We start from the raw sequence: 10,711 nt of genomic DNA, 5'->3' as shown, positions 1-10,711 counted from the left end.
TGGCTGCTGTTTGCTTCTGATGAGGTCACACATCTAGCTGTAACTTTACAAAGAATTTTCTTACCAATTCATTATAAAACCCGCCTTCCTCCCCCTCCAGCCGCTTAAGCATGTACGATGGGCGCTGTGTATGTTTATTCCATGAGGAGTACTGCTGTGTCACCTTATATGCCACAGAAACAAATGATTGGGCATAATGAAAGCCGACATGTCTGATCTGTCACCCACAATCTGCCAGAACCCCCCTAAGCACCTTAGATCAGGGATCAGCAGCCTTCAGGCCTCCAGCTGCTGTGGAACTACAACTCCCAACATGCCCCAACAGCCTATGTTGGTCAGGGAATGCTGGGACATGTAGTTCCACAGCAGCTGGAAAGGCAGATGTTACTGATTCCTGCCAAAGACCATGTGCTGACATTGGGGTATAGCGGACTTATAGCCCATGTGTATCAGCAGATGTAGCCTCCCTGTATATACAGTAGTTGTAGCGCTGCACCACTTATTAGATATTACCGTCCACGTGTCACTACACCTCGTGACCCTACCCATAACTGGGGGATTTACACGAGGACTAAAGACCCCCATGCACATTAGACTGAATGAGATGGGTGGGATCAGCTAACAGTCTGATGATGTTGGGAGACCCCAATACACATCTGCCAGGGGGAGGCTCCGAACACAGGTCAGGACGTCTGGATATTAAGGCTGACCCTGGTATTCAGGAGATGAGCTGCTACTTGACCTGTCTGCAGCGGCTTTGTTCTCTCTCCATGTTGAGAATACATGTATATTAGGCTGAGCCGAACGATCATGTGTACAGGGGGGGGGGGGGGTAGTCATCTGACAGCCGAATAATCTCTCAATAATCTGCTATCGATTCTGTATGGTCAGCTGTGGTGAGCTTTCGGGTGTTTTTTGCATCCTTAAAAGTTTTAACCGGGGCCATTTAATATTTTGCTTATGGGCCTAAGAGCTTACAAGGACGTAGCTACTAACTACCTGCCTGTTCTGCCAGATGCCGATCTCTACCGGCTCATAGAGGTCACAGACCACTACTGCCGGCGATTCTGCATCTTCCATTCATGTCACATCTACAGAGCAGCAGCTTTTCTTCCACTCTGCTCTGACAACAGGGTGTCACTGCTGACATCATTCTGATTGATTGCTGGCTCCCTGCTGCCTCACTGCGGGGAGCTGGCTGTCAATCAGCATAACATTGGCAGTCACATCCCACCAACCGAGGAACCCAGAAGAGGAAGAGCTGCTCTGTTAACACGAGGTCACATGAAGCAGCAGAATCGCCTGCAGGAGTGAACCGTGACCGCTATAAGCCAGCAGAGATCGGCGTCTGGCAGAACAGGCAGGAAGTTAGTAACTACCTGTCTGTAAGGTCTGAGCCCCATGAAAAGAAAAAAAAATAGTCCCGGATAAGATTTACCATTTCTTCCGGGAAGTCTCCACTTTTTTCTGGAGAGTTGACAAATATGTTATTATTTTAATTATTTTTTTTTACAATGCAAATTAAACGTGAATGACTTTGTAAATGTCTTACACTTTGCATCAAATCCAAAAATGACTGAAGACACAAACTGCAGTAATTACCATTTTAACTATTGCAAATCCGCAGTGAAATTCTGTGGCATCTGCAGCAGATGGAATCTGTACATCCACAGCAGCCTGCAATCTGCAGTAGGTTTATTTTACTCTGAGTTGACAGCGTTGTTAAATCCAATTACCATTTACTTTGTTTTAGAAATTTGCAACCAAAATATTTCACCAGATATGCAACATGAGACACCGGCTTCACATGTCTGAATTCAGGCTTTACTCCCCTAATACAACCCGACACTTTGCTTCAGAGGTGTGCACTCATGTGTGGGCCTCATATCAGTGCCCTGGGGGTCCACACACCATGGCTTCCTTACATTGTGTTTTATAATGCAAGTCAATAAACTGGTATCATATTTTCAACCAGCAGCCTTGGTGCCTTTGATGTTTGCAAAGTCCTATAAAGAATACATGGGAGAACATGGATCTCTGCATGCCCCAGACACGGCAGTCTGGTTAAGTTCCACCATGAGTTTTTTTTGTGAGCTTTATTTAAAATGTAACATCTGTGACGCTGAGTCACTTCTCATGAACCAACCATGAGTCAAGGAGTCTGAGATCAAGACCCGGGAGTATACATCATAAACAGAGGGAAAAAACAGACATAGTCAGGTAACGGTTCGAGGTCAGAATACCAGGAAGATAGCGAATCAGAGCAAAGGGACTAGGCAAATGGATGATAATATATATATATAGTTGTGCTCAAAAGTTTACATCCCCCGGCAGAATTTTTCCTTTTTTGGCCTTGTTTCAGAGAATATGAATGATAACGAAAACATTTTTCCTTCTCTCATGGTTATTCTTTGGGTGAAGCCATTTATTGTTAAACTACTGTGTTTTATCTTTTTAAATCTTAATGACAGCCAAAAACATCTAAATGACCCTGATCAAAAGTTCACATACCCCAGTTCTTAATACCGTGTATTGCCCCCTCTAATATCAATGACAGCTTGAAGTGTTTTGTGGTAGTGGCGGATGAGGTTCTTTTCTCAGATGGTAAAGCTGCCCATTCTACTTGGCAAAAAGCCTCCAGTTCCTGTAAATTCCTGGGCTGTCTAGCATGAACTGCGCGCTTGAACTCTCCCCAGAGTGGCTCAATGATATTGAGGTCAGGAGACTGAGATGGCCACTCCAGAACCTTCATTTTGTTCTGCTGTAGCCAATGACAGGTCGACTTGGCCTTGTGTTTTGGATCGTTATAATGTTGGAACGTCCAAGTACGTCCCATGCGCAGCTTCCGGGCTGATTGCAAATTTGCCTCCAGTATTTGCTGATAACATGCTGCATTCATCTTTCCATCAACTTTTACCAAGTTTCCTGTGCCTTTGTAGCTCACACATCCCTAAAACATCAGTGATCCACCTCCTTGCTTTACTGTAGGAATGGTGTTCCTTTCAATGACAAGCCTTGTTGACCTCTCTCCAAATGTAACGTTCATGGTTGTGACCAAAAAGTTACATTTTGGTCTCCTCACACCAAATTACCTTGTTCCAGAAGTTTTGAGGCTTGCCTCTCTGCTGCTTGGCGTATTGTAGACGAGATACTTGGTGGCATTTGCTCAGTAATGGCTTTCTTCTGGCGACTCAACCATGCAGCCCATTTTTCTTAAAGTGCTTCCTTATTGTGCATCTTGAAACAGCCACACCGCTAGTCTTCAGAGAATCATGAATTTCAGCTGATGTTATTTGTGGGTTTTTCTTTGCGTCCCAAACAATTTTCCTGGCAGTTGTGGCCGAAACTCTTCTTGGTCTATGTGACCGTGGTTTGGTTTTTACAGAGCCCCTGATTTTCCATTTGTTAATCACAGTTTGAACGCTTCTGACTGGCATTATCAATTCCTTGGATATCTTTTTGTATCCCTTTCCCGTGTTATACAGTTCAACTACCTTTTCCCTTAGATTCATTGACAATTCTTTTGCTTTCCCCATTACTCACAATCCAGAAACGTCAGTGGCTGGATGAAAGATGCAAGAGTCTGTCTGAATCCCAGAAACTCACTCAGCATTTATGCACACACACTGATTACAAGCAAACAGATCACAGGTGAGGATGTTACCTTTAGTAGCCATTCAAACCCATTTGTGTCAAATTCTGTGCATGTTATCAGGCCAAAATCACCAGGGTATATGAACTTTTCATCAGGGTCATTTGGATGTTTTTGGTTGTCATTAAGATTTAAAAAGAGAAAACACAGTAGTTTGACAATAAATGGCTTCACTCAACCAACAACCATGAGTGGAGAAAAAGTTTTTTTTATCATTCATATTCTCTGAAACAAGGCCAAGAAAGCAAAAATTCTGCCCGAATATGTAAACTTTTGAGCACAACTATGTGTATATATATATATATATATATATATATATATATATATATATATATATATACAGTACAGACCAAAAGTTTGGACACACCTTCTCATTTAAAGATTTTTCTGTATTTTCATGACTTTGAAAATTGTACATTCACACTGAAGGCATCAAGACTATGAATTACCACATGTGGAATTATATACTTAACAAAAAAGTGTGAAACAACTGAAAATATGTCTTATGTTCTAGGTTCTTCAAAGTAGCCACATTTTGCTTTGATGACTGCTTTGCACACTCTTGGCATTCTCTTGATGAGCTTCAAGAGGTAGTCACCGGAAATGGTTTTCACTTCACAGGTGTGCCCTGTCAGTTTTAATAAGTGGGATTTCTTGCCTTATAAATGGGGTTGGGACCATCAGCTGTGTTGTGCAGAAGTCAGCTGGATACATAGCTGATAGTCCTACTGAATAGGCTGTTAGAATTTGTATTATGGCAAGAAAAAAGCAGCTAAGTAAAGAAAAACGAGTGGCCATCATTACTTTAAGAAATGAAGGTCAGTCAGTCCAAAATATTGGGCAAACTTTGAAAGTGTCCCCTAGTGCAGTTGCAAAAACTATCAAGTGCTACAAAGAAACTGGCTCACATGAGAACCGCCCCAGTTAAGGAAGACCAAGAGTCACCTCTGCTTCTGAGGATAAGTTTATCCGAGTCACCAGCCTCATAAATCGCAGGTTAACAGCAGCTCAGATTAGAGACCAGGTCAATGCCACACAGAGTTCTAGCAGAAGACACATCTCTACAACAACTGTAAAGAGGAGACTTTGTGCAGCAGGCCTTCATGGTAAAATAGCTGCTAGGAAACCACTGCTAAGGACAGGCAACAAGCAGAAGAGACTTGTTTGGGCTAAAGAACACAAGGAATGGACATTAGACCAGTGGAAATCTGTGCTTTGGTCTGATGAGTCTAAATTTGAGATCTTTGGTTCCAACCACCGTGTCTTTGTGTGACGCAGAAAAGGTGAACGGATGGACTCTACATGCCTGGTTCCCACCGTGAAGCATGGAGGAGGAGGTGTGATGGTGTGGGGGTGCTTTGCTGGTGACACTGTTTGGGATTTATTCAAAATTGAAGGCATACTGAACCAGCATGGCTACCACAGCATCTTGCAGCGGCATGCTATTCCATCCGGTTTGCGTTTAGTTGGACCATCATTTATTTTTCAACAGGACAATGACCCCAAACTCACCTCCAGGCTGTGTAAGGGCTATTTGACCAAGAAGGAGAGTGATGGGGTACTACGCCAGATGACCTGGCCTCCACAGTCACCAAACCTGAACCCAATCGAGATGGTTTGGGGTGAAGTGGACCACAGAGTGAAGGCAAAAGGGCCAACAAATGCTAAGCATCTCTGGGAACTCCTTCAAGATTGTTGGAAGACAATTTCCGGTGACTACCTCTTGAAGCTCATCAAGAGAATGCCAAGAGTGTGCAAAGCAGTCATCAAAGCAAAAGGTGGCTACTTTGAAGAACCTAGAATATAAGACATATTTTCAGTTGTTTCACACTTTTTTGTTAAGTATATAATTCCACATGTGTTAATTCATAGTTTTGATGCCTTCAGTGTGAATGTACAATTTTCATAGTCATGAAGATACAGAAAAATCTTTAAATGAGAAGGTGTGTCCAAACTTTTGGTCTGTACTGTATATATATATATATATATATATATATATATATGTCAAAAAAACTGACCAGCACATCCCAAATGTGAACAGGTGCAAGCTGCAGAAACTGCATAAGATATATAAAAAGAAAGCGCAGCAGCACTCCATTATGGCCAAGATACGTAAAGACAATAAAACCATTTAATTTAAACTGTGTTGTAGCCCAAGAGAGGCATGTAGGCAGAGTAGTACCCATCAGATGGGAGGTCACCTTGCAGCGGTTGATGGGCACACATGAATTGGCCAATTTATGCGCTAAGAACATCCATTTTTTGTAAGTAAAGCTTATTGAGTAATAACACAGTTTAAATTAAATGGTTTTATTGTCTTTATGTATCTTGGCCATAATGGAGTGCTGCTGCGCTTTCTTTTTATATATATATATATATATATATATATATATATATATATATATATAATGGGGAAAATAAGTATTTGATACACTGCTGATTTTGCAAGTTTTCCCACCTACAAAGAATGGAGAGGTCTGTAATTGTTATCGTAGGTACACTTAAACTGTGGGAGACACAGTCTTAAAACAAAATCCAGAAAATATTTGTATTTTATTGCATGAAATACATATTTCATACAATAGAGAAGCAAAGCTTAATATTTGCTACAGAAACCTTTGTTTGCAATTGCAGAGATCAGATGTTTCTTGTAGCTCTTGGCCAAGTTTGTACATACTGCAGCAGTGATTTTGGCCCACTTCTCCATACAAATCTTCTCCAGATCTTACAGGTTTTGGGGCTGTCACTGGGCAACATTGAATTTCAGCTTCCTTCTTTTCTATTGGGTTCAGGTCTGGAGACTGGCTAGGCCACTCCAGGACCTTGAAATGCTTCTTATGGAGCCACTCCTTAGTTGCCCTGCTTATGTGTTTCAGGTCATTGTCATGCTGGAAGACCCAGCCACGACCCATCTTCAATGCTCTTACTGAGGGATGGAGGTTGTTGGCCAAAATCTCGCAATACATGACCCTATCCATCCTCCCTTCAATATGGTGCAGTTGTCCTGTTTCCTTTGCAGAAAAGCATCCCCAAAGTATGTTTCCACCACCATGCTTCACGGTTGGGATGGTATTATTGGGGTCGTACTTATCCTTCTTCCTCCAAACATGGGGAGTGGAGTTGATACCAAAAAGTTTTATTTTGGTCTCATCTTACCACATGACCTTCTCTCATGCCTCCTCTGGATCATCCAGATGGTCATTGGCGAACTTCCAACGAGCTTGGACATGTGCTGGAGTGAGCAGGGGGACCTTGCATGCCTTGCAGGATTTTATTCCATGATGGCTTAGTGTGTTACTAATGGTAATGTTTGAGACTGTGGTCCCAGCTCTCTTCAGGTCATTGACCAGGTCCTCCCGTGTAGTTCTGGGATGATTGCTGACCTTTCTCAGAATCATCCTTACCCCACGAGACGAGATCGTGCATGGAGCCCCACACCGAAGAAAATTGACAGTCATCTTGTGTGTGTAACGGGTCTGGGAGGTGGAACCTCTGAGCAACTATACAAGGGGGCAGTCCTTGTAAGGAAGCGGGTGGCTCCCAGGGAAGGCGGGCAGGTAGTCACGGCTAGTGACGGGGACAGTCTCTGGGTAGAAGGGCAGGAGGACACGGCAGGTGACGGGGACAGTCTCTGGGTAGAAGGGCAGGAGGACACGGCAGGTGACGGGGACAGTCTCTGGGTAGAGGGGCTGGAGGTCACGGCAAGTGACGGGGACAGTCTCTGGGTAGAAGGGCAGGAGGTCACGGCAAGTGACGGGGACAGTCTCTTGACAAGCGGGTGGTCACGGCAAGTGACTGCAGAGCCTCCAGGTAGGCTAGCAGGCAGGTAGCAGGTGGACGCTCCCAGGTGAGCGGGCAAGAGTCTCTGGACAGGCAGGTGGTCACAGCACGTGACGGCGGAGCCTCCAGGTAGGCTAGCAGACAGGTAGTAGGTGAGCGCTCCCAGGTGAGCGGGCGGACTGATCCATAGACAGACTGGCAGGGCTGGTAGGCAGACTGTCGGACCGCAGATAGATAAGTAACAGGCAGGAATCTGGCAGGTGACTGGCAGGTAACTGGCAGGTAACTGGTAACGGGACCTGAGGGCTGAAGCAGAGTTGAAAGGCTTTGCAACAACATTGCTCGGGCACCTCCATTTTGGAGGAGGTGTCTTATATATGGTGAGGTCCTCCGGCCATTGGCCGGGGACTCCTTAGGACGGCGCGCGCGGCCCCTTTAAGAGAGGGGGAGCGCGCGCGTGCCCTAAGCACAGAGGCCGGGAAGCAGCGCGCGCTGCCAGCAGAGCGGGAGGAAGCCGCCGGGCACGGAGCGGAGAGGTGAGGGGAACGGCGTCCCTGCCTAGCAGGAGGCAGGGACGCCGACGCTACATTGTGTTTCTTCCATTTTCTAATAATTGTACCAACAGTTGTTGCCTTCTCACCAAGCTGCTTGCCTATTGTCCTGTAGCCCATCCTAGCCTTGTGCAGGTCTATAATTTTGTCCCTGGTGTCTTTAGACAGCGCTTTGGTCTTAAATACATAAACTTGGCACTTGTATGTCTCAAAAGTTATTTTTAATTTTTTTTTGTTAATAATAAGGAAAGAGTACAAAAAAAATGTTGTACTCTTTTCCTTATTACATTTTTTTTGTTTAAAATAACTTTTGAGTCATACGAGTGCCTATGTATTTATTTTTCCAGGTTTGGCCCCTACTTGAGCACCAACAACCCCCAGGAGTGCGGTATTTTTTTCGCAAGCGCTTTGGTCTTGGCCATGGTGGAGAGGTTGGAGTGCGATTGATTGGGTGTGTGGACAGGTGTCTTTTATACATGTAACAAGTTCAAACAGGAGCAATTAATATAGGTAATGAGTGCAGAATTGGAGGGCTTCTTGAAGAAAAATTAACAGGTCTGTGAGAGCCAGAATTCTTGCTGGTTGGTAGGTGATCAAATACTTATTTCATGCAATAAAATGCAAATTAATTATGTAATAATCATACAATGTGATTTTTCTGGATTTTTTTTTAGATTCTGTCTCTCACAGTTGAAGTGTACCTACGATAAAAATTACTGACCTCTCCATTCTTTGCAGGTGGGAAAACTTCAAATACTAATTTTCCTCACTGTGTATAAATTCCTTATGGGATGTAATTTTCAAAATGGGGTCACTTTTGAGGGTATTCTGCTGTTTTGACACCATAGCGGTTCTTCATGTGTGACATGGTATCCGCAGTCCTTTGAAAGGTTAAATAGTGCTCCTTCCCTTGCGAGCCCTGCCGTGGGGTCAGATCAAAGTGGAAAAACTGACGAGCATGGTTACATATTTTTCACAAACAATTCCATATACCATTACTCACTGACATCAAGCAAAGATACTGCCTACAGCATGTGCCAAGCGCGTGTGTGTGTGTATATATATATATATATATATATATATATATATATATATTATGAAAGAACCAATAGATGACATTGCACCATATCTTAAATGTCACATGAAATACACATTTTTGTTTGCATTTTGAAAGTTTTTTTTATTGCTTTTTTTTTTCCATTCACTGTAATGAAAAAACTTCATTTGAATGAGTGAAAAATGCTGTAAAAGAATTAACATGCTGCAGGCTGAAAAAACACTTTGAGGCTGTGCGCCCCCATGATGAGTTTTTGGTGAGTTTTTGACTCTACCGCAACTAAGACACGGTGTTTTTTATGCAGCAAAAATACACAAAGTGGATGGGATTTATAGAAACCTCCTGCCCTCAGAGCTTTTTGTTTTGCTCAACGTAAACTGACCTGCGGTGACCGTTTCAAATCCGCACCATGAAAAAATTTCTGTATTTTTGGTGCGTTTTTTTTCACCACCCGTTACTTCCTATGGGTGAAATAACGCTGAAAGAAGTGACATGCTCTATTTTCCAAAAACCCAACCAAGGCAGAAAATACGCAGCAAAAAAAAACAAAATGTGTGAACAGAGAATTCTGGTTTCTCATAGATTTTGCTGGTACTACTGGAGGTGTTGTTCTGCTTCTTTCAACAAAATATACTTTTCAGGTTATCCCCCCAGTACCCTCCCTTATCTTCCCTTCTTTTGAGGCCCACACAGTCAACTCTACCGGCCCTTTTCCCAGCGAGTGGCGGTTGTCTATCGCCCTCCGGGTCCCTCCCGTCAGTTCCTGGATCACTTTGCTGCCTGGCTTCCAATTTTCTATCCTGCGACATCCCCACGATAATCATGGGAGATTTGAACATCCCAATTGGCGATTCTCTTTCCCCATCTGCCGCTCATCTTTTATCACTAACCTCCTCCTTCGGCCTTTCACAGCTTGCTAATTCTCCTACACATGAAGACAGGAACACATTGGACCTGATCTTCTCCCGGCTTTGCTCAGTACATGACTTTACTAACTCTCCCCTTCCACTCTCTGACCATAATCTTCTTTCATTCTCTGTCAAGAACTGTGAGGCTACTCAAGACACTCCCACCGTCCACACTTATAGAAATATACACGCCATTAACACCCAGAAATTTATGAAAAGGTTGCAATCATCATTGGCCCCAATCTCCTCCCTCTCATGTCCCGACTCTGCATTGAAGCATTATAACGAAATAATGCTATGCGCCCTGGATGAAGCCGCACCTCCTACACAAAGAACAATTCGGCATAGATGGCGACAACCCTGGCACACGCCTCAAACACGTCTTCTCCAGCAGTGCTCCAGGTGCGCTGAAAGGCTGTGGAGAAAAATCTAATCTGCCGGAAGATTTCCTCCATTATAAATTTATGCTGAAAACATATAAATCTGCACTTCACCTCTCCAAACAAACCTACTTTAACAACCTCATCATCTCACTTTTCAATAATCCTAAACGACTCTTTGATACGTTTCATTCTCTCCTCAATCAAACAGCACAGGCCCCGATCACCGACCTCAGCGCTGACGATCTGGCCAATTATTTTAAAGAAAAAATTGACCATATCCGACAGCAAATTTTCTCCCAATCCCCAAACGTTTTGCATGCTCTCCCCCGCCACATTGTATCTTGCTCACTTTCTGACTTCGAACCAGTCACGGAAGATGA

This window comes from Phyllobates terribilis, unplaced genomic scaffold (assembly GCF_046119375.1).
Source record: "Phyllobates terribilis strain yellow unplaced genomic scaffold, ASM4611937v1 Scaffold_3__8_contigs__length_932513732, whole genome shotgun sequence".
Lineage (NCBI taxonomy): Eukaryota > Metazoa > Chordata > Amphibia > Anura > Dendrobatidae > Phyllobates > Phyllobates terribilis.
Note: the sequence above shows the minus strand (reverse complement) of the source record.